This window comes from Vanellus vanellus, assembly GCF_965231255.1.
Source record: "Vanellus vanellus genome assembly, chromosome: Z".
In the NCBI taxonomy this organism is placed as follows: domain Eukaryota; kingdom Metazoa; phylum Chordata; class Aves; order Charadriiformes; family Charadriidae; genus Vanellus; species Vanellus vanellus.
In genome coordinates this window covers 19,802,073-19,827,247 of record NC_138908.1, presented here as the reverse complement: position 1 = coordinate 19,827,247, position 25,175 = coordinate 19,802,073, and the positions used below count along the sequence as shown (strand labels likewise).

Sequence of the window (25,175 nt, the reverse complement as noted above, 5' to 3'; positions counted from 1 at the left end):
TTCATGAACTACAGAAATAAAAAAGATGCCTTCTTTTGGTAGCCTAGTCCTTGTGTAAAAATCCAAAAATAATACACCCTAGTAACGGCATCCACAAGGAACCAGATACTTGGCCCTGAAGTAAGACAGAGCAGCAAAGGGCTTATGGCAACTACCACTGCTAATGCAGGCTCCAGCACTTATGTTAGGATGAAATCAAGCGTAGCAGAGCTCAGCCCTTCCAAACCATGCGTTGGTTTGGGGGGAGGTGGGGAATTCTGTGTCGATGTCTTTAATAAAGCAGATGTGACTCATCGCACTCTCATTTAAAATCAGAAACCGAGGTCTCTGCTTTTTCCACTGAATCAATGGCACGGCACTGAGGGTACTAGCACCGGGGCAGCAATCCTTCTTGAGTTTCTGCTCTCAGTATGATCAGTTCAATTAAATTGTAGTATCTCACACTGCAGTTTTGTGATGCAGTGCTCAAACCCTGGCTTTGGTTTTTCTCCTTAATGCCATGCAACATCCTTATTCACCTTATTTTCTGCAGTGGCACTGATCATAGAAAAATGTGGAATTAATTTAATCGGTATACCATCCCCATAAATCTTCCTGAGCTGCTTTCTTCATTGAAGAACACATTTCATTTATAACTGTTGTTTCAGTAAACCAAGTAATCTGAGATATCTTTGCTAAATATATTCCAAATGCTCAAAGCATCTGTTAGGTCATGTTGGGTTTGGGGTTTTTTTAATTATTATTTTTAAGATGAGAAAAAGGCATTTTTCAAACACTTCTCTGCATCTTTCATGTTCTCATTTAATTTCCTCAACCCAAATTCAATAATCATCCATTAGAGTTTCAACACCTTGTAGTCCCATAGCGCTCTGTTCAATTACCTTTAGAAATATCCTGGGAAAGAACTAATGCCAAACGGTACTCTCTTAAGTTTGTAACATTCAAATGCTGCATTTGAAGTTAGAAATTTAGAACTTGCCTCATTTACATTTGCCTGCCAAAATATATATCCTGCACTTAGTCCCATGATGATTTTTTGCTTCATGTGAGCTTTAATTATAAATTTAAGGGAAAACTCCTATGTAAGTAACATTCCCTAAAAAGGTCACAATATGTCAAGTGTATCCACCATTTGTGTGAAGTCTATGCATGGTCCTGCTCACGTGTGGAAGCCCTGTTTGCTCTGCAACAAGGGCCAAAACACTTTCCTATTCTGTCCTCCACCTGCACCCTTTTTTTACCTCTTTTGTATCTTCTGGGCAATCAACGCTACTGTCCCATCCTTTGCACACTGACGTTCACTGGGACGTTCACCGGCTAAACTCTTAACAAACTGTAATACTCTCAATTTCAAAGTGAAACTTCCTGTTGCTGCAGAGAGGGTTTTACTCACGCTCAGGATCAGGGGCAGCAGTGGGTAACCAGCATTACACTGCCATTCGGTACAGGGCTCAGCCTTTGGCAGGGCACATCACACGCAGCATATATCTGTGCATACTGTGGCCGCGGGCCAAACCCCCAAACCTTGAACTCAAAAACTCACTCACAAGAACTCACCCTCCTTGTCACTGAGACCAGCCCACTTTCATTTGAGACTACTTGACGAGTCACACAAATTTGACTGTGTGCATATATTACAGGTATTTACTTTTAAAGCAAACAAATACTATTAAAAAGCACTTAACAATTTTACTGCAAATATTAACTTTCTTCATAATTAGCAATGGCACTTGACCATTAACATCTGTGCAAGTATCTTTGTTTTGACAGAATTAAAATGAAGAAAGGACAAAAACTTGACAATTTTTCATACCTTGTTCCCTAGACATAGACTATGGCATTGTTCTTAGAAGTTAAACAGTGTAAACTACTGTAAATTTAAGCACTGTCAAACAAGGAATTTTCATTTCAGTTAGGGTTCAGTGGAAAATGGAAAATTCAGTGAAAAAAACCCTAAATTTTTCTTGAGAGGCATCTATGCCCCTGAGATCAGAATGTAGTCTTCTGCAACTGTCATTATTTTTCCATTTGAGAAATGAGAAATAGACTGCAACTGCACTTCCACAGCTATGCAATGCTCTCCTAGGTACTGTACTGCTATCTAATACTACTTTTTTATATATAATATGGGCAGCAGATATGACACAATATTAGCGCTCAGTTGTACAGATATTAGTGCTCTAACAAAAGTGTGGGATGAAATGATGGCAGAAATGCCAACTATAGAAGAAGTAATATTATTTTAAGCTTTAATTTTGTACTGTCTTCTTTCAGAGACTCCTAAAACCCTTTACAAAAACTGAATTACATTTTTGAAACTATGTTAAAGAAATAAAACGCACTACATCAAAAAAACACAATGTTACAAAATTTGCCCATGGGGACATTCATTTGCTTGTACTGATTTTGATACGCACCTTAGACGTTTTACAAAAGGTTACCTACCTCACGCAGAGCACAACCAGAACTACTCAGAAATATCATGTGGCTATTTCCCTTTCCTGTTTTCCCCCACCCAACATTTAGCTAGTTGAAATCTTATTTATTTCAGTCTATCTAAGCCCTGCAGTGAAAGGAAGATCATTCATACCTTTACTGCTTTTTCAGGGAAACTCACCAGTATCGTCCAAGTGTTTCACAATCGTTCATTAATTCATTCACAATATCCACTACAAGATGAAAACGCATTATTATCCCCATTCAGAAACTGGAAACAGAGACAAAGGGATTTATGGGAAGCCACAGAATAATGCAGCAGAAGGGACGGGACAAGAAACAGCACATGGGAGTACCTGCCTATCTGTCCCTATCTCCAGACCATACTGATCTCTGCCAGAAGTGGGAGACAGCTCTCACTGCAGTTAATTTCTTCTACATATCAGACGCTGAAAGGCTCGATGTAGACAACCTAAATGTGAAAGTATACAGCTTTCTTGGCCACCTGCTACATAATGATTTGGGTTTCATGGTTAGCAACATACAAGGCCACCAGCACAGAGGCAGACGCAGACTAGTCAGTGTTGCCTTGTCTGTATTAATTATAATGTCTCTCTTTGCAGTTTCACAGAATCACAGAATAGTTGATGTTGGAAAGGACCTCCAGAGGTCATCTGGTCCAAACCCCAAGCTCAAGCAGCACCAGCTAGAGTCAGTTGCCCAAGACTGCGTCCAGGCGGCTTTTGAGTATCGCCAAGGATGGAGACTCCACCAGTTCTCTAGGCAACCTGTGCCAGTTTGTGCCTGTTGCCCCTTTCCCTGTCCCTGGGCATCACTGGAAAGATCCTAACTCCATCCTCCTTGCACCCTCCCTGCAGATATTTATATATATTGATAAGATCTTCCCTTGAGCCTTCCTTCTCCAGGCTGAACAGTCCCAGATCTCTCAGCCTTTTCTCATGTGAACTGCTCCAATCCCGTACTCATTTTTGTGGCCCTTAGTTGGGTTCTCTCCAGCATGTCCATGTCTCTCTCATACTGGGGAGCCCAGTGTTAAGTAGGGGGAAAGACACACCTCCCTCAACCTGATTGACATACTTTGTCCAATGCAGCCCAGGACATCACTCACTGCCTTTGCCAAAAGGGCACACTGATGTCTCATGTTCAATCTGGTGTCCACCAGGACCCCCAGGTCCTTTTCTGCCAAGCCGATTTCCAGCTGGGTAGCCCCCAGCATATATTGGTGTGGGGGGTTGTTCCTCCCAAGGTGCAGGGCTTTGCACTTCAGTGCAGGAACCTGAGAGACTACTGTCACTTCTCCAGCCTGTTGAGGTCCCTCTGGCATATCAGCCACTTCACTCAGTTTTGTGTAACCTGCAAACTTGCTGAAGGTGCACTCAGATCATTAACAATGATGTTAAGCAGGACTGGACCCAGATTTGACCTCTGGGGTACACTGCTAGTCACTGGTTTCCAACTAAACTTTGCTACACCCGTCACAACCCTCTGGACCTGGCCATACAGCCAGTTTGCAGCCCACCTCACTGCCTGCTTATCCAGCCCGTACATAAACAGCTTCTCTGTGAGGATGTTATGGGAGGCAGTGTCAAAGGCCTCAATAAAGCCTACGTAGACACCACCCACTGCTCTCCCCTCATCACACAGGCTAGACATTTCTTCATTGAAGTTTATAGAGTTGGTCAAGCATGACTTTTCCAACATGCTGACTACTACCGATGATCTTCTAGTCCTTCATGTGCCTGGAAATGGTTTTCAAGATTATCTGCTCAACCATTTTCCCAGGGACTGAGGTGAGGCTGACCAGCCTATAGTTCCCTGGGTCCTCCTTCTTGCCCTTCCTGAAGATGGGGGTGACATTTACTTTCCTCCAATCTTCAGGTACTTCTTCCAGTCACCATCATTGATCTAAGGCTATTGAGAGTGGCCTCACAGTGACGTCTGCCAGGTCTCTCAGCACTTGCGGGTGCAACCCATCAGGGTCCATGGAGTTGGGTCACCATCCCTGGAGGTATATAAAAGACAGGTAGATGTGGTGCTTAGGGACATGGGTTAGTGTTGGGTTTTGGCAGTGTTAGGTTAATGGTTGGACTTGATGATCTTTAAGGTCCCTTCTAACCTAGACAATTCTATGATTCTATGATTTATGTATGTCCAGTTTGCTGAAGTATTCCTTCTTCTGATCCTCTTCCACCAAGGATACAACTTCCTTGCTCCAATCTTCTGCCCGAGAAGGCCAGTCTTGCTAGTAAAGACTGAGGCAAAGAAGGCATTCAGTACTTCCACCTTTTCCATGTCTTGCACAACCAGGTCCCCCATATTGTTTCTTTACCCCGTTATCTATGTCCAGCTCCATTAGCAAACAAACCAAGGATATCTGCTAAACATCCCTGACCACCCTGCAACCTGCCAAAAAGGGGAAGAGCGACAACAGCATAAGGTGTCTCTCCCATCTTTTAAAAGCACCTGGCTTAGTAACCATCACAAATCTTTTAACTATTCATGTAATTTCCAATGATGGCTTTTTCTTTTCAAGGAGCTTCAATCAAAAGAAGACTTCAAGTTCTCCCCTTCCGGCACACGATGAGCTACCTGTGTAGAGCACAGACCTGTGGGAGAGCTCCCCTAACATTATGCAGGACCACTGAGGGAACGGAAGAAAACTAAGCACACCACCAGAGATATACACTCAGCTTGTAGCACCTTCAAACTGTGGAGGTGCTGCAGCTGGTCAGGAAAAGGATGAATCTTTTTCATAATGCAAAATATTAAGCACTGTTAGATCTCCATATTACAAAAAGATGTTGCTATTGACAATTCTGCTACTGCAGCTCCCTAATATATTTTCTTCTCATTTTATAGGCGGATAAGTGAAAAGAGTTAGATAATTTATTCAAGACCATGTGGTGCTGGAACAAGGCTTAGCTGGTACATGTTTGCATCCTGATGCTCCATCAGGTGAACCACGGCTGCTCTTTTTCCTCAGGAAGGTGTCTAGGACAGGCATAAGAAATGCTTTTTTAAGAGAACTGTTTAAGCAAAGATGAGGGAATATTTTATTTATTTTAGTTCAATCATTTATCTAGAACAAAATAGTTTTATGGCAGATAAGTAAGCCGCAACATTACACCAGGCTGAAAAGCTCAGCTTCACCTTACTCGTCTACAGCGTGTCTCATGTCACAGAAACATATGCCTTATTAGAGTCTATTTTGTATTCCTCTTTGTTTGACAATACTCACTTTTATGTGAAATATTTTTGTGGCATGAAAAAATTTGCATGAATTCATCTTTTTATGTCCTAACTTCAATTTTCAAGCCATGTTTTCTCCCTTTTCTTTGTTAAATAGCATGAAAATTGCACAGTAAAAGAATTAGATACTCAACAGATTTTTTCAGACTATATCCTTCGACACACATCAGTTTTGCTGGTTTTTGCAGTCTTGGTTGGTTGGTTGGTTGGTTGGGTTTTAATGAGGAAGTGAAAGTCTATTTCTGAATAAAAAATACTAACATCTGATGTGCAAGTATACTTGCTGTTGTCAAACTTTACTCTTGAAACATGGTACCTTAATTAGAAGCACACTTCATTAATTGTTAAGTTACTCCACAGCCTTGTCAATCTGACCGATAAGGCAAACCCAACCCTTATTACATCCACTAAAGAAAACCAAAACAAATAAAAAAAACAAACCAAACCAACAAGAAACTCTTAGCAGTGCGGGGCTCTTCCTTGAAATATTCAAAACCCATACACATTACTTCTCTTAAAAAGATATTCAAATCCTTTTAATAAAGTGGGACTGTGTTTTATATAAGATAACCACCTTACAGTCATTGCTGGTATTTTTCATATATTTTCACAATTTTTTTCACATAGTTGTACTCTAGAATCAGTGCTTTCATAAAGAACATTTTAAAATGTTAACTTTCGAACATTGTTACATCAACCTGGTTTCTCACTTGGATTTTAACACTTGCAAAAACGTGTGGCCTGGATCTGGAGGTTCTTTAAGGCTGAGCTTAACAATCAAACTTGGTATAGAGACTATAAAATGAATTTTTGGAGTGGAAAATTGCCAGAAGTCTCTCCTACGCTCCGCTGCTCTTTCTATAATTCCTTACAGAGGGGAATTAAATCATGAAATAAACAACTAAGCTCAGTGAAAAAGAAAACTAGACTGTCTCAGTACAAAGAATAAGGGACACGGGCCCAGATGCAGAACATCCACCAACAATGTTGTAGGGCATGCAGTCGTGAATTTATGTCAGCATGTGTAGGAGTAGTCACGGTAGTGCTAATCTAGATAGCTCAGTTAAAAATAGCAGTGAAGACAGATGAAAGCAGACTTCAGCATGGCTTAACAATCTGTCCAGAAGGCTTGGACAGCCCTCTCTTAAGTCTAGGCTGGCATGTCTGCACATCACATACAGATCAAAGCTAGCGCAGATCTGTCTGCACGTCTTGCAATCACACTACTTGATTGCAGTGTAGACACATCCAGAAATAGTGCTACTGTAGATACTTTCATCTAAAAACTGCATTTGCAAAAAGCAAAGCCTGGGAACATACCGTAAAGCATACGGGACCTGATGAGGAACACATGCTGGAGAGTGTCCATTTTGCTAAATTGTATTAGCAGGGCTAATTCCTTCCCCTACACAATCTGCTTCCCTTGTACTCCTAGAGGACACCATAACATGTGCTGGTTGGCCTTTCCTGTGGGGATTCACAGAGTCGGGCCAGATTAACCTGATCCTTCAGGTACAGTCACTCACCTACTGTCTAATGAAGAAACACTGCGACACTCTACAGGCAGCTGGAGGCAACTGTGTTACGTGTAAATGGCACTCATTCCTCTTCATAACGTACTAATGCCAGACACCAAAGCCCTAACCTAAGCAGGCACATTAGTTATCTGTTTCAAGGCTAGTTATTTCAGAAGAACATCAAGATACTAACAACGCCTTCATCCACTACCACTGCTACCAGGGGCAGAACTTACCATGATGCAGAAACCCAGGAGCTGATGAAGTGCTTCAAATTAAGGACCTCCTCCCCTCAAACGGTGGTGTGCCGTACAGCTGCAACACTACATCCTCTGCTAGCTACAAACTACAAACTACTACAGACACTACGACCTCTCAGGGATGGCTTATTACTATTTGTCCAGCAAGTGACCAAAGGGATTTACGCATGTTCGTAAACTGACTGCGTAATGAATGATTCACTCCAGGGAGATTCTGTGTGCGTTTTGCTAAATCACAACCAGACGACAAGTTAAGAAGGAATGCAGTTCTTCAGCACGCTTAGCTGCCTTATGAGGAGAGTATAAAGACACACAAGCTAGTGTTGACTCAGACAATTAAAGTTCTGGTAGGAATCAGATCACAGCAGCAGGGATTACATACAGGCTAATTTACCATGGGAAGAAGCGAGCTAGTGAAATACAGAAAATTCTGGGCACAGGGATAAAAATCCCGTGCTGCTGCCTGTCTCTCTACAGAAACCCTGAGGATGTGCACAGTCGTGCTCCGCTTGGCTCCACTTGGACCTGGGCATCTCGGCACTCAATCACAGCTAAACCTCCAGTCATTGTGCAGCGATGTTCCAGCCATCATCTCAGATCCGATTCGTGAAGCACTTTACTTGGAAGTGCACAGAGGCGACGGTTAACTCCTCCACATAGGGAGCATCACATTAAAGAGCAGAAATGTAGTTTCCATTACACTGTTTGCCAACACGCTTCACCTACGACCCTCAAGAACAACTGTAAGGAAGTGGGTGAAAGTTTAATTGCTCTCTGTTCAGTCTTAGAGAACGATAGCTAAAGTTGCCAAGTATGGTGTGAAAAACCTACCCCTTTGACTGACATTATCAATGCCTTTGAAAGCACTACTGAGCAGCTGAGATAATTGCTAAATTTGTCTCATGTATACCAGTAGTTGATTCATGATGCTGAAAAACAAGTAATGATTTTATATTAATCTCTCAGATATTGCTGCTCCCAAAACTCTGTTCCAAGAAACGTATTGAGCTGTTTGTAAACAGAGGCTTCCTGAATCTAGAACTAAGAGTCAACTCATCACTAAAAGCAGTATCATTACTATTCATCAAAAATGCAACATGGTACACCAACACAAACAAATATTAACAGAAACATGTTGAACTAAATGTAAAACCTCCAACTATTATTTTTTGGAACTGCACGGCATCCTCTGTAACACTGTATCACAAATTTGGTTCTCTTTTAACTTGCAACTAATTGCTTTGATGGCATTTTTTCCAAGATCTGGCCTGTTCAATCGTAACAGCAACTACTGTTATCATAATCAGACTTTAAAAGGTAGTTCTCCCTTTCCTATGGAAAACTTAATATGCCATATGCAAATCACTCATACAAAGGTGTATATAGAGGAATACAAACAACCCCTAAAAATTATGATATCAAATTGCTTTAAGCAAATATCGCACCAAGATGTTGTAGAATGTATCATATTCAAAAGGACAGTGCAAAGTGGAATCCTCCTTTTTCTAACCTGTTGTTTGTTCCATGGGTACACCACCTCACTCCATCCACATCTACCACAAAGTTGCCCATTAACTTCAAGATGAACAATATCAGTCAAGGGGCCCAGGTAAATACGATCCTGCAGATACAAAGTGAAAAGCACTGGCAGAGTTCAAGATTACAGTATTTATTCAAAGTTGCTTACATTTAGCCACCATGAATTCCTTTACCTCTACTTTAAAATCTGGTTTAGGTTAATGAAAAGCGAATAATTAGTGATGTAAGTATAACTCAATTTCCTGGTGATTCCATGTAACCTATGTAACTCAAGTTTTTGCCCATGTCCTAGCAACAAGCACAAATATTGTGCTTTATCCAGTGCTCAACTTATGAGTTTGCAAAATGATAATATCCCAGTATTTAATATAATTAGGAAACATACCTTAGGACTTCCTGCAGGTACAAGAGGAGAAATAAGTATACTTAGACTGAGCACAATGGAAGTGTGGGTCGGGCAACGAGACATGCAGCTTATTTACCTTGCTAGCACTCTTCTGTTTCTGTGTGCACTGTATTTCCCACTTTTATTTTGCTTTGTTTTGTTCGGTTGGGGTATTTTTGTTGTTGTTTGTTTGTTTTTGAAAACATCTTGGACAGAACATTTACAAATATTCAAATCTCTCATTGTGCTGACAACTTCAACATTTAAAATCTCAAGCCAATTCAAAAGCAATTCATAAATTTACTACTGTGACTCAACTGGGACTGACAGCATAGCATACAAAAGGCAGAACATTCACAGTTGCATTTTAGCAGAAGTGAACACAAGACATGTACATGCACATATAAACATGCCAGCACTTATACGTTGTTAGTCTGGACAGTTGAATGTATTTCCTATTTCTCAGGAAAAATGCCAGTCGGTATGGCCAGATCCTGCAAAAGAACTACATGGATGAATAACCCACAGAGCAGTAGAGCTTCAAGTCATAATCATGTGCGTACCCCTGTCGTGCACATGTGAGAAAGCTATGCAGCACAGCCTGATTTTTACTCACAGATGTAAACAACTTTGCTAAAATGGGGGGGTTGAAGGGAAGTGTTAAGTTCCTGATTAGAATTTCATTTTAACTGGCAAGTTCCAGATTGATACAGTAACAATAAAACAGATGGGGGGAGGGGGGGAAGGATTTATACACAAGGAGAGGTCATATAATACACTGTATTGAGTTTAAAAGATAAGTGAGACAATGCCTTTTTCTCCAGTATAAACAAAGAAAAATAATGCCAGCAGTTTGACTGCAAACAAGAACTGGGGAGGAAACGGAACTGAAAAGGAAATGCTTACAGCAAACCTTCCAAACCTGTTTTAAACAGAAAAAGTACATTTTCAAGCATTACTCAATTCTTTATAAAGTGCAAATCAACCACATTCATATTCAAAATAAGCTTTTGTAAATGCTCCTTAACATATAAGAAAATACAACTAGTGAAGGATTACCCCAACTTCCAAACTATGACAGCTGAATTATACTTCTCTTTGATACTTCTAAGATCTTCATATCTCTGAATCACTTGAAGATTTATCTTAGAAGATGAAATTACAGTTCCACCTTAGACAGGTAAGCAGCAGGTCATATTTCTATCACACTAATTAATTAATTATTCTTTTTCCCCTCAGTTGAAAACTCTCTTGGGACCTTAAATCAATAAGGCATCTGATGCATATGTTCTAATTTCTTGTTTCCAATGGTTCTACTGTGCATATAAATCTATCATACAACCACATTTGCATTTAAAGAGAAATTCCCTTGTGTTTACTATGCACCTGCTCCATGTAAGCCTATCTTCTCTGCCTCCTTTGAGAAAAAGGCAGATCTGCCAGAAAAAGAGAGCACAAACACAACACTCCTCCAAGTCCTCTTGCCGATTATCTAAGCATTATTTCCTTTAGTTTAGCTATGGTCCTATTCTGACAACAGTTGAAAAGAACAACTACTTGACCTTCCAAAATCCAGTACTTCTGAAGTATTTTTAACATATTTTTCATCTTGACCACAAACATATATATTTCAACCATACAAAATCGCTGTATTTTCTAAGCAATATACAGTACAGCATTGGCAAACAGGTTCCTTACAAAGGGTTTCACCTGAAAAATATGACCTTTATTTTACTTAGCGTTAATTAACATGGCTGCATAAGGAAGGATGAGAATATTCTCCTTCGGGCATTTTACCTTCAACTGTAACCTGAAATAGATGTAGATTTATTCCAATAAAACTGAAATAAAACTAGTAATTGTTCTCTTCTCTTCCCCTCCTTGCTCCTGTAACCATGCTCGTGATTCATGGGTTGCTTCTGGAGCTCCATGCAGGTAATCAGAGACAGATAGGAGTGGAAATAAAGCTCTGCTGCACATCCCATCTAGTCAGCTGAAACGTTAAAAAAATTGGTGAGGGGAGATAGCACGCTGCATCCTACAAAGGCTGCTGGAACTACTGATCTTTGTGCTTGTGAGGTGGAGCATCACCGCTCCATGCATACATGACACCAAACGATGACACAACTACAGGTACCAACATCCCTGAACTACTGCCAACGCGACTTCGGTGCTGCTGTCCATCACGGTCGAGCTCACTCACTGGGCTGCCTCTGGCTGTGTGTTCCCCTTCCTTGTTGGCATCTCCTTACAACGTGGAGACAGCACTACCCGCTTGTCTCCGTTTCAGAAGACAAAAACTAGAGTGGCTGCAGCAGAGCTGTCACGCTTTCCCCTTCCTGGTTCTAATCAGGCAAGAGTCCAAGTAGGATGGAGCTGCTGTGGGTATAGAGACAACAGGGGCCTGGGACATCCTGGAAGAGGACTGTGCGAGAACGAGAGCTGTACCAGTGCAGATGGTATCCCACCTCAGGTACATGTGGGAAGGCTTCTTGCGCCTATGGAGTTCACATGGGGACAGGTTTCGGCTCCCAGCAAGGCTGGACAATTGGGAAACAGAGGGGCAGTAAGAAGCACTTCCCAGTTTCCTGAAGCTCTGCTGATGCTTTGCCAAAATATGGTTAAGAAATTTGTAGATATTTGGGATTATGGTTTTCCAACCACAAAAAAAATAAATTCAAAGTGACCCATCACTTACTCCCAGTATTCAGAGGAGGGACTGCATCTCCAATGGCACCACTTAGTCACCTTGCCCAACCAGTCTAGCTTTTACATGCAGCTCTTTGTAAACTCAGAAGCTGTCCCCAAAGAAATCACACCATACTTACTTACCACATTGCTGTCATTAGACAAAAACATTAAAAGGAGGAGCGGTTGCTAATATAATTTACTATCTTCTATAGGACTTCCTTACTGGAAAGACTGTCTACCTCATTATGCCAAAATGCCACCTGAAGTATTTTGAGTAGCCCACAGTGGACCACTCACTCAAATAAGGAGTTTTTTTTAACAGACTGGTCTCTTACAGACTCCTTGGATTTGGAGATAAGTCTTCATTGGCGTCTTCCTCTGATATAATTCTATTTTATCCACTTTTTTAACAAGCTACAAGCCACATTTGCTTTCTACAGCACATTGAGTCAATGACACAGATCAGAAACTACAAAGATCTGAAAAATGCATGAACTGCTGGTTTAAGATACCATTAGTGACTAGGTGAAGTGGAACAGTCAGTTTGCATAAGTCAGTCTTTGAAATGGGAAAACACACAGAAAGGAACATACCACACCTTACAAAGGGAATCTTTTCACAGCCATGGCACTACGCCTCTGTGTTAACTGAAGGAATACCTAAAGGAAAAGTTGCTATACAATTTTGGAACTAGAACTATAGTGGTGAGGCAAGTTTCTTCTTGACAACTCGACAGGTCAAATTCTAATTGTTTTATTCACATGAAAACCCCTTCTCACTGTGTTTTAAATCCCTCTTGAGCAACCACTCAACCCTGCTCTCAAGACCAAGCTTCCAGCTTAGGTGCAAAATCTTCAAAATATGGCTCCAGTGTAGCACCAGGCATACTTGCAGGCTTAGCAGTACCAAGAAAGAACTGGCTTACCATGTCCACCAGGCAGCCCATGAGCTAGTTGCAGAGGATTTTAGGGTGAAGAAGCTCATGTTTATGGGTGGTAATAAGAAAATAGGTCATATCATTTATGGCTCATTAGGAGTACATGCAGTACATACACCTACTAAATTCAGTAAGGGCAGGACACTTTGAAAGTCTGCTACAGAACGCTGCACAAGGCTTAAATACACGCACATCATTCAACATAATTCCTGTCTGCAGGATCAGTTATTTGCACAAGATATAAAGTAATTTTGATTTTCCTCTGCTACGACTGTATCCCTTTCTTCAGCCATTTAAATAACACAAAAGGGTCCAACAATCAAGCGATTTGCTTCAGAATAAATTTTTTTAAAGTTTTTTAGCTACCTTTTGCATTTCGATCACTGAGGTGTACAACGAGACAATGCTTCCAAGATTTTCTGTGGAACCACAGACACTAGCAGTTTTTTGGTGGGTTTTGGAGCGGGGGAGCTTTTCGAGAAGCAGTTGTGACTGATTAGTATCTCTAAGAGTTGTGGCTTTAAGCCAGCCATTGAAAGTGCCATGAGGTGATAACACTGACAATGAAGATTGAGACTATTTAGGAGCTGGTTTGTATCCAGTACCACCAGGACCCGATCCTCGAGCTCTTCTTCATATAGAATGCATTCACTCGCGTAAAAACGCTCGCTGATACGGATACGAAAACGGTTAGATCCCTGGTGCTGCAAAACCACGATGCTGGACCGACCCAAGCGTGAGCCAAGGCGCAGCTTTTCTACCAGTCAACTTTGCGCTTGCTTCCCCGTCGTTACAAACACGCAACCCCTACTTGATTTTCTTCCAGATTTCGCCCCCCCCCCCCATCCCCCCGCGGCGGGGCAGGAGGGTGCCGGAGGCTGCGCCCCCGCCAGGGTCGCCCGGCTGCGGGCCGGGCAGGGGCGCACCGTTCGCGCCGGCTGCGGGTGTCCGCGGGTTCCGCCGCGCTACGCGGGGTTTCACGGCGGCACTTCGCAGCACTGACATCACCTATGTGCTCAGCCCCAATACCCCCCCCCCCCCCCCCGCGTTCAGCCCTGATTTCATGCGGAAAGCACTTCCCCGGGGCGGGCTAGCGGGGGGCCGGGGCTCGCCCCCCTCCGTCGTCGTCCTCCCGCCCCCCCCGGCCGCCTCTCTCGCCGCCCGGGCACCCCCTCTCCCCCGCCACCTCCTCCCCCCTCTCCCCCAGGGACGCTCCGCAACCGCACCGGGCGCCTCCAGCGCTACCCACACACCCCCTTCCCGTATCCCCCGCGGGGGACCACGAGCCCGGTTCCGCGCCCCCCTACCGCCGCCCCAGGGGACGGCGTTGTCGGCGGCAACAAAGCCCCCCATCCCACCCACCTCCCGCCCTGCACGCTCCGCTCGCCTCACCTCACCCCTGCGCTCCGCTCAGCCGCGGGGCCGTTTCACGGGTGATGGAGACGGGGGAAGGACCCAGGTGCCGCCTCTCGGCTGCCGCCCCCCGCCACTCCCCGCCGGTGCAGGCAGGGCTCCGGCAGCGGCCCGGCTCCCGCCGCCCCGCCCTCCGCCCCTGCCCTTCCACCGGCCAGCGGCCGGGACGGACGGAGGGAGGGAGGGAAGGAGGGAGGGGGCCGGCCGGCCCCGCCGCGCACTCGGCTCCCCCCCACCCCTCCGGCGCGCTCCCGGGGGCGGCACTCACCCGCCCCGCCGCGCCCGCGCCTCCTCCCGCCGCGGAGGCCTGCTGCGTCACAATGCCGCCGCGCTCCGCGGTCTCGGGGCGCGGGGGGCGCTGCCACGTGACCGCCGGCGGAGGGAGGGGGGGGGGAGGGCGGGCAGTACCGGAGGCACCCACCTCCCCCTCATCCCCCCCCTCACGGGGTGGGGGGGAGAGGACCCCGCGGGCGCCGTGGGGGCGGTATGGCCGGGGCGCGGCGGCGCGGAGGCAGCCCCTGGCCCGCCGGGAACCCCCGTTGGCGGTGGGGGTGCCTCCTGCCGCCCCCGCGGGGGTCCGGCAGCGCCCCACGCGGGTTTTACGCACGTGTCTGCGGCGATGCCCGCGGCACCTGAGCGCGCTGCGCCGCCGCGCCAACTGCGAAGCGCGTGGCGCTGCGTTCCACTAAAAATACCTGAAAATACTGAGTTCAGTCCGCTCACATCTGTTTAAAATAAAAACTTGGTGGGTTTGGGTTTGTTTGTTTTTTTTTTTTTGAGGGGGGGTGGTATTTTGGGGTTCGGTTTTTTTTTTTTTTTGGTCTGCTATAAAAGCTGGAAAGCGCCGCTGCTTCCCCTGTGGTTCATGAGGGGTGGAGCCGGTGGCATCTCCGAACACCTTCGGATGGAACGGGTGTCACCTGCCTCGGCGAGAAACGCGTGTCTTCTCACCCAGCGCTGAGGATCAGCCGCGCTGCGAAGGGCGGTCTCGCCCCCCGCCGCCCCCGGAGCTCGGTAAGGCTGACGGACACCCGCCGGCTGTTCCCCGGGGGCTGCGGGGAGAAAGGAGTCCCCCCAACAGGTCGGCCTGAGGCATCTGCCGCCTGGGCATCTGACGGAGAGAGGAGAGGAGCAGAAAAGTGAACCTTGGCTGGTTTTCTTCTTTGTGATTCAGCCTGTTCTGTGCCGTGCTTTCACAGCATTAACAGGGATATTTTATTTTTTTTTCCTCTTACTGTTCATAGGCACATTTTCCATCCTGTCTCTTAAATGTATCCCTTTGTATACCTTTCCATCTCCCCCCTGCTTTTGTGTGCTTTTTACATTTCAAGCACATAACTTCTTAGATTTCATTTTCTCTGGTTAGCAAACACTGCAAAACCCCCAAAGATGCATGTAGGAAATTAAAGTGAATTTATGCTAGTTTGGCATTTTGGAAAAGTGTTGCCCAGAGAACACGTAGAGCACACTCAGCAGTACCACAAGTATGCCCACATCAGTCAGCGCGTAGCACCGCTCCGGACGAGTAAGTACCTCTGGAAACAGGGAAAACGGTTCAGCCTCCAGGTCTGTGGGTCTCTGGCCTTCCTATAGGGATTTCTAGCAAAGGCGCTAATCAAAGCGTGGCTACTGGACTTAAAAAAACAACAACAACAAAAAAGCACCCACAAAAAACCCCAACCCTCCTCATTCCACTTAATCCTGAGACACAGTCATCAGACACTAACAACCTTGAGAATTTTTTCATCTGAACCCAGGGGCTTGGAGATGAAAGTCCTCCATGATGTGTTCCTTGAGCTATCAAGGTGCTGCAGCGTCATGGATTTTCAAATATTTTGCAGCTCATTTGCCATATTTGCCCAGAAGTGGAAAGCTGTTATATTTCTTTCTTCTTAAATTGCATTTTTCAGATGTGTGAAAAAAAGCTCGAATATGAATGGCAGTGAGTTCTAATCTTCATGTGCCAGGTCAACTATGTGGAGCAATAATATCTTAACCACCTTAAAAATGTCTGTGCTGATTGGGGGAGGGGGGGAGAGGAGGTTTACTTTGGAAACGTCTTTTGCTTTTATGTCATCCGTTTTATGAAAGGGCATATTTGGACACTGCACGTTTCACACTTGTACTTATATGGAGATTAAGTAACCATTTGGGGTATTTGTAATGCATTTGATTAGGTGGTTTTATACAGGAATGTTGGTCAGCTGTGTGTGATTAAATGGTTTGAAAGGAATGCAGGTCAGCTCCAGAACACAATGTCATATAGGAGTATGGCCTGCTTGATGAACAACGTTGATGAAAAACCGAAACCAAAAAACCCCCTTATTTTAATTTAGAGGCTATAAATACCATCCATGTGCAAATACAACTTGTAAGATAAAAGCTTGCCAAGTTTCTTTGTATGTGTTATATATGATAGTATCTCAATTAGAGCTGATAACCCTGTTTACATATCTACTTCTGAACTCATTGCTGGAAATATTGTTTGAATAAAGAAGTGCTGATTAGGCTATGTGGCTGTACAAAAACTAAATTATGATATACTGCTTCAGTTCTTGTAAGAATTTCAGGACAAATTTTTACTGCCAGTTACATGGCACCATCATTATTTTTTTTTCTAAAATAAAATCACATAACGCTAGCTCTCTTCTTACTGTGTGTGCAGATACAAAATTTTGCTGAAATAGAAATGAATTCTCATCAGTAATCCTATTCCCAATGGAGCAAAGTGGTTCGAAAATGTGTTGCACATTGTTTTTCTGGTACGTTTCTCCAGGATCATTTAATGGCTTGTTGAACCTCAGTATTCCTGCTTGATGAAGCCGAGACTGGTATTTGCATCAGAACTGCACAGCATATGGTTGGATGCACATGAGAAAAGGCAGATCTTCTGTGGGCTAGCAGCACTTGCAAAACTGAATTCTGTGGCCCCCATCGGGGCCCATGGCAGTCAGCAGCAATCACAACATCCATGAGTAATCACACCCATTGATGTTAATGAACGCTACAGAAACCCCTCCATTACTTTTGAAACTTCTCTGAGAGGACCTTGAGACAGATTTAAAAGTGTGGTGCTTGATAATACTGCTCATGAAGACATGACCACATTTTAGTTAAGGCACGAAGCCCATAGAGATATGTCCTGCAGAACCTATTCTGGTGCAGGACCAACTCTGATGCCTCTATACTTGCTCCTGGAAATGCGCAGCAGGCCTGTGATGGAAAAAGCGGGCAGGAACAGAAAGGAGGCAGCAGGAGCCTGGAAGTGATAAGTCCAGTAAGGCAGAGTCTGTTGCTATTTTCTTCAGAGCAGCCAGGTTGGGAATCAATGTTCTGCCGTACAGGTAACTTAAACAGTCGGTAACAGTGTAGGGTTTTTAAAGTCCTTCATATATAAAGACAGCCTGTGGACTTCCAGATGGTGACCTAGGACTGCTGATGTGTGATATCTCCACCAAGAAACATCACCAACAATATCATACTAAGCAAAACCTAGCAATTACAGAGTAAGTGTATCTCCTGAAATAACAAAGAGCAAGCTCAAACTCAGTCATATGATGATCCATGATGACTCACGGTCATTCAAAGCAGTCATTGGGGAGCTTAGATGTTCTCCTTAAAAAAAAAAAAAATAAAATCATCCCATTCAGCTTTGAGGACTGGTAAGAATAACTACTGTTTTTACAGCATGACGGAATTTATGTACTCATTTCAAGAGTGAGCCCAAACCAGGTCCGTTGTTCCTATCTTCACTTTCAGATTCTGAGTGGAGATAAATGGGACACAGATCAAGTCAACCTTGCACCTGACTTTCAAAAAACATCAGTTTTAGTTTTTCCCACCTTCAGTTCGCCCTACAATATATCAAATATTTTACTCAATTTGGAAAAACATTTTCATTTGGAAAAGCATGTAAAACTATAGCACATAACGGTACAGGCATGATTCTGTTAGTCTGAGAGAATGATGACAAAATTGCGTGGGCTGTTAGAAGTACTGACTTACTGTTTCGCTTTGATTACAACAAACAGTACCACACATGCTGACAAACAAGTTTACCATCTTATATTCATGAAATTGCTATATCTGAAGGAACTGTGAGACTGCATACCTGGGACTGCAATAAAAATGAATAGTATTTCTGCTGTGCTTTTGAACTGTTTTCAGTGTTTATAATGTCTGAGCCTGATCCGTTAGCCCAGTCAATCTGCTGTCAACAAATTTCAGAAAGCAAGAAGTTGCTTTGAAAAGAATGCCAGTCAGGTCCTTATCAGTAAGAAGACAACTTCCATGAAAACTTAGTTCGAAAACATCTTTCCATGCCTACAGCTTTGCTTCTGGGATTGTGCAGGAAGGTATTTTCTGCAATCTTACGAGGCCATTTACTTGGCAACTAGCATGAAGGGAGAAGAGTCTCAAGCCTGGACTTTATTAAAAGCTTATTAATTTTATCTATTCTGTTGGGTGAATCACGTGGACCATTTCAGAGTGTGGCATCCAAGGTCCTGCTCACACATTCGGCACAGCTAAGAAGAAGAACTGAACATAATATGTATGTTTGGAAAGCCAGTACATGGCATTACTGGATCAAAAGGTCAGGGACAATTACCATAATAAGCTACTCTAGTTTTTGGCATAAAGCCCCATAATTCCTGGTTGAACTAGAGAATTTTTTTCAGAAAGTGATCTAATCCTGATCACTCCTAACAACATTGTTGTAATAGATAATTAGCTTCACTGTTAAATTATGTATGTTTGGTCCAGCTTCTTGTTCAGCTGTTTTGGTTTTAAAATTCTGACATTGGCTTTAGTTTTGCCTTTGCCTGCTGTAAATAAGCAGCTCTCTGTTCTCGTCGATTTTCTTACCATCTATGTGTTTCCAGTATATTTTCAAGCCTCTTTTCAAAATATTTTTGGATAGATTATAAAGGATTTATTTGAATTCCCTGAGATTTTGACAATAATACAAGCCCACAACTTTGAACTCGTGAATATTTGATATCGTGGATTTTCATTTTGAAAATAAATGTCGGCAAATTGAAAAGCTTTTAATTGTGGTCCTCAAAACGAATCACAGACGGTAATACATCTTATTTTTTCTATCTGTTATTCCTCTGTTATAGGTACAAAGACCACCTTTGGATGTGGCCACATAAAGAAGCTGCCACAAGGTAAGATGGACTTTGAAGTAGAGGATTACATTCTCTGCCCCATAAGTGACTCAGTATAGCTCCTTCTCCCTCCCGTGCTGAAGTCAGATCACTTGCTAAGAGGATATACTCTTGTTAAGGGGCAAGCAAGCTTGCACCCATCAGAAGGTGAGAGCATGCACAGAAGCAGATCCCACAAAGCAGCTGAACCCCAGTGGTTCCTGCGTTAGCTTACAGCATTGTAGCTTGCTTGTGGGATTACTCAGCTACTGGTTTATGCTGGGCATACAAGTGCAGTTGCCTGTCCAGAATGAACACTCCACTTTTGTCCCTTCCTGTATGCATGACCTGCATTCTTTGATGTGACCTCATTGGACAGGAAAAACAAAGAAAAGACAAAGATTTGGTTTTTTATATGATTAGAATATAAAGAAGTTGTATGCTGCCAATTTAGAGATAAAATAAAAAAGTCAAAAGTCTTGGAGTTTAAGTTCAATGTCGATTTACACATATCCTTTTCAATTCAGTAGGGGTATGAATGAGTCATTAGAGGAAATCCTGACTGGGCAACACATTAAACTGGATTAAGACCAAATATTATGTTTCACTTGAGCCTTAAGCAAAATCTATACCACCATAAACTCATTGTAAGAGTCAAAAGTGAATTCTAATCACAGCAACCCTTTGAATTAATGAAATACTTCACAGTAATAGCTGATACACTGATTCAACAGTTTTGAAGATGCCTCCATTAATGGCATTATTCTGAGAGATTTTAAATCCACGCTTACTATCAATCTTGGCAGAAGTCTGCATCTCTTGAATTAGGTCAAAGCAAGACATTTCAAACAGTCTTTAAGTAATTGCTGAAATAATGATACCAAAAAAACAGTCTGGAGAAATATCTGCAGACCAGCTGACTGCCTAATAAAGGCCTAAAAGGAAGGCAAAGTAAGACTTATAGACTACTTTGTAATAAATCTCCACATGAGAAAGGAGGACTATTTCTCATTAAAAAGATAGGGCAGAAAAGCTTCAACTTTGGGAGTTGACCAAATGCCTGCATTGGGGCCTGGTACTTTTCTGCTGAAATGAAGAGTTCTGCAATAATTCTTGGTGGAGGCAACTTGGGGGCCACAGAGACCAGAGGAGGACTTTCTAAGCAGTTAGAGAGGTGGCTGTTTTCTATTTCCTTATCCTGTTGGATCTCAGACAACACATGCAGATACACAGATTCGCACAGACACATATGTCTATCTGCATATCTATCTTTACGAAAGGAACTTGTCACAGTGATAGCTAAACCTCGCCCTGAAAATCGGTCCTTGGAAGTAAACACCAATTCTTTATCCCTCTTAATTTCTGTGAATCACTTAGAAGACAGGATTCATCTGTTGGATTAGCTCAACAAATGAAAGTATACAGTTGTCTGCTTTGCTTTTTATAAAAGTAAGGGTACTAACAGTGGCCACGTTGCACAGTTACAGAGCACTCACATTGTGCTGCCTTCTTAAACAACCTCTTAAAATGCTCCTGTCAAGATCAAAGGCACTACTTTGGGTAAAAATAATGACAGTTTCCCTACATTGAGACAGACGATGGCAAACGAACGTGGCAGTTGCATGGAAGTTGAGTACAGGCATTTTGTGGATGAGTGTTGACAGGAGGCTACAGCCATGTTCACTAAAGGTGCTGCTGTGTCCTGGAAAACAACCAGTTCACCTCTAGTATCAGAGAAAAGGGAGTCTGACTTTTGTGATCAGGTGTTGAGGGTTTTCACCTCCTTAGTGGCTGGCAAGATGCTTCTGAACATTAGAGTTCACGTTAAGAAAAAAAATTCCCATTCACATGACTTTTTATTTAGCAAATTTGTGTTCACCAGAGCTTACTAAAACCACCTCCCTGCCTGAACTTCTGTGTATAAGATCTGAAATAGTACCGTGGACAAAGAAAAGTACGGGAGAATTGTGCTTTAATTTGCCATAATTAATATTTTTAATTAAAGATTTTTACAAAGATAAAGTGAATTGTTTTGTGAATCTTCAAACTGACTTAATCTGATTGCTTGATGGCAGTATAAGAAGAGAGTGTTTTTCTTACCCTTGTACAGAGGCAGTTGCAAACAAGTTTATTTCAGGCAGCATTTTCCTTTTGCTGTGCTATGGTGTATTTCAATGTTGTTTTCTTTCTCTGTTGTAATTATTTATCTGTTTGCCATCTCTGATGTCTAGGAGATAGCTATTTAAAGTACTTGTGAACTAAAGAACAATTTATATTCTTTTTTCTCCAATTCTGCCATTGCTACTAAATAATATGCACTCTTATTTGTCTGCATAAATCATTTGTAAAAGAATCCCTGTTATAAAGGCATATTGGATTGTGGTACTCTTTGTAAATATCCTTGACAAGCAGATAAGGACTATGGACAAAATAGACCAAAACCTAATTAAGAAACAACATGTTGTTGTCCATGAGGAAGAAAGTATATTTTCAAAGCGAAAGCTGGAGTGAAGTCTAAACTAACTCCCCCTGAACTCAGAACAACAGTTCTCCTGACATGGTCAATGACACAGAATTTAATTTCTCCCTCTTCCAACACTCAAACATGCAATTATGAACCAGTAATAACACAATTTGGTAATTATCATTTGAAATCATCATTTAGTTGTTCTGATACCAAATAGGGTTTCTGCCAAAGAAAATTGTGTTAGTTATTCAAATAGCATTGTATTAAGCATTCAAAAGGCTTCGAAAACTCGAAACAGCAGACATGTCACATGGGATTCACAGCTCATATTGTCAATCCATCCTCTGTCCCATGATCACCACTGTGATTTACAAAAATAAAACCAGAAAAAAACCCTAAAAAAAAAAATGGGCCAAATAACAGCTGTTCTAAATTGTCATAACTTTTTGCAGTCAAGAAATAATGATGCTGATTTACACCCATGGAGATTCCAGCTCTGATCTTTCATTTTCTTCCTTCCAATATGTCAATAAGGATCATAATAATAGCCAATGATAACACATCTTATGTAGTATTCATATTTCCTTTGTATTTGTCTTCTTAGTATTGTGTACTACACTCGAGTTATTTTTCTCTTTTCTCCAGACGTTTCCTTTTCTCCTCCTCTTTCTTTTGTGTCTTTTCCCTTGAGATATTATTGCTATTTGAACTGGCAAAGAAACAGGTTCCATTTTTTTTTTTTCTCCAAAAGAAAGCAGATTTATTTGAATCTCTATTGGCAGCATGTTCCCCATCCATGGGCCACCATGGAAGTACCAGCCCCTGCGCTTAGTGACAACTCAATTGTTCTAGATATTTGTTGTTATTGTAGTGTGCCTGCATAATAAGGACAACTGCAGAATACTTAGCCTGTTGAGAACTTGGAAAATGAAGATGTGAAATTATATCTTCTCTCATTCTTCAAGTCTCTTTGTTATACGAGAGGATTACAAAGGGGCTTGAAACTTGTCAGTTGCCAGAACAGAAATTCCTAATTTCCAAGGAAGCCTTATGTTAACATCTAACTGGTGTCTTACATACAGTTTGTCCTCCCAGTGCAAGAACTGGAAGCTGCACAATCAAGGCATGACTGCACTGGGATGTGCTAACCTGGCAGATGGTTGCTCTGGAGCTGCTAGCAGCTGGTGTAGTTTAGAAATGCCTTTTGGTTGCTTTAAACCGTTTGGGAGCTGGCATTGGACCAACATGAGGATCAAGCTATTCAGTCCTCTTTCCCCCACACCCCTTTATGTCATTGCCAAGTCCAGATTGAATGCCTCAGAGAATCTGCATCAAGAATTTGGAGTTTAACCCAGAAACCTACTGGATCAGATGCTGTATCTGTACTATCAGTATTTGTACAGGAATAGGCTGTCACATCCTTCACCATGTGGGAAATTATTCTGGGCCAGATATGGTACACTGCAATAATGAAGCCTGAAGGCTCACAAGCTCTCTGGTCATCCTCGCCAAATCTCCATCTGCCAAAACAGGATGTCTCCTGGCCAGCCACAAAACCCAAGGTACTTTTGCCAGCTATTGCTTTTTGGGTATGTAGTAATGGCAGAGCATGAAAAGGCCAAGTTTAGAACCATACCTAGGAGTCTGAGGTCCTTTATTTCAGTTAAGGATGATATCAGCAAAAGTAAAATGTAAGTGAAAGTTCAAGCGTTGGAGATCATGGAGGTAACTGTGAATTAGCTAAGAAGGATTTGTGAATTTTAGGGATAAAATAGACAAAACAAGAGTAATTGTGATCTGACGTTGATAGGTGCCAGAACCCCACATCTCCCTTTGAAGCCACCCCATTTAAGGGAAGCAGGGGAATCTTGTCAAGATTAAACACTGACTTCACAAAATTTTTCCAAACGTAGCTTGGAAGATGAAAGTGGAGAGAATCCTGACAGCAGAAAAGGAAGGCACAATGAACGGAGAAAAAATAGGAAACATTCAGGATAGGGATTATAATGGGTCTAGTGTGGGTGAGAACTCGATTATGGCATGTAAGAAGGTTGGGAGTACAGTCAGCAGATCCAGAGAGAAAATAGGTAAGAGCAGTGTTTAACTGCAAGACAAATACCTTCAAGGAATTTCAGGCTGCGCGGAGGAATTATAAAATGTATAGTTCTTTTGTTGGTGAGAACAGAGAGTGGTGCCCACGAAGGTGCCCAACTGACATTTATAAGGTAGAGGAATTCTTCCTTGTATTCTTTTTGTTTGTCTTTTTAGATGAAAATACAATGTCATTGCCAGTGTCAGCTCATTGTTGACCATCTGTTCTGACATTGCATAGAAATAGCACGTGTCACTGGACTGCTGGATGGTTTTTCAATGCCTTATTGACTTAAAGGAAATAGTAAAACTTTTCATGTAGTTGAATATGAAGTGATCCTGACCCAGCACCGAGATGCGTATCTCTGGCATTGTTCTTGCCCTTGCCAAATATTCTCTCAGCCAGCTGCTATTTTAGATTTAATATCCTTGACTTGATGTATCCCTTCTGTTTGCTCTATTTGCTTCTTTTTTTTTCAGTTCATGTCATTCTTCCATATGTAACACTAACCAGGGATAAACAACAAGAAAAGAACCTCAACAAGAGTATTGTCAGGAAAAAGCAAACAAATAAAATAGCCTCATCTGATCCAAAATCCTGTATATAACTACACAGGTAATTGTTGTCCAAATTAAATGAAAAATTACTTGCCACTTCTAATTTCCCTGGGGTGGCTGTGATTTATTCATCACTCATCTTCTCTCTTCTCCTACTTTAGCTCCCTACATTTTGATATATCAATTGTGGAAATCTGCATTTCCATACTTTCAGTCCATATCTATCCTGCACTTTCCCCTGTTGTCAGCATCATGACACTATGGCAAGTAATGACCAAGTATGCCTGCCACTTAAAGCTGAATCTCTACTTCTGATTGCAGAGTGGCTTAAGCTAAATGTGCTAGAGATGCATACAGTGTTTGGTGAACATGCTGCAGTGGAATTTATTTAATTTCTAACCTGCTTCAACTATTCCATCAACTATCCCATCAACAACAGGCAAGGCAAATTTGTCATATAT

General features: G+C 42.5%; 1 protein-coding gene across 1 annotated transcript in view; it reads right to left on the bottom strand.

Moving 5' to 3' along the window:
- SNCAIP (synuclein alpha interacting protein) overlaps positions 1–14,462 on the bottom strand; it is a 94,923-nt gene extending 80,461 nt beyond the window's left edge. Inside the window, exon 1 of the mRNA XM_082497269.1 lies at positions 14,428–14,462. The gene's annotated coding sequence lies outside the window, so the exon portion shown is untranslated. The remainder of the gene's footprint in view (positions 1–14,427) is intronic.
- Positions 14,463–25,175: the final 10,713 nt, after the last annotated feature.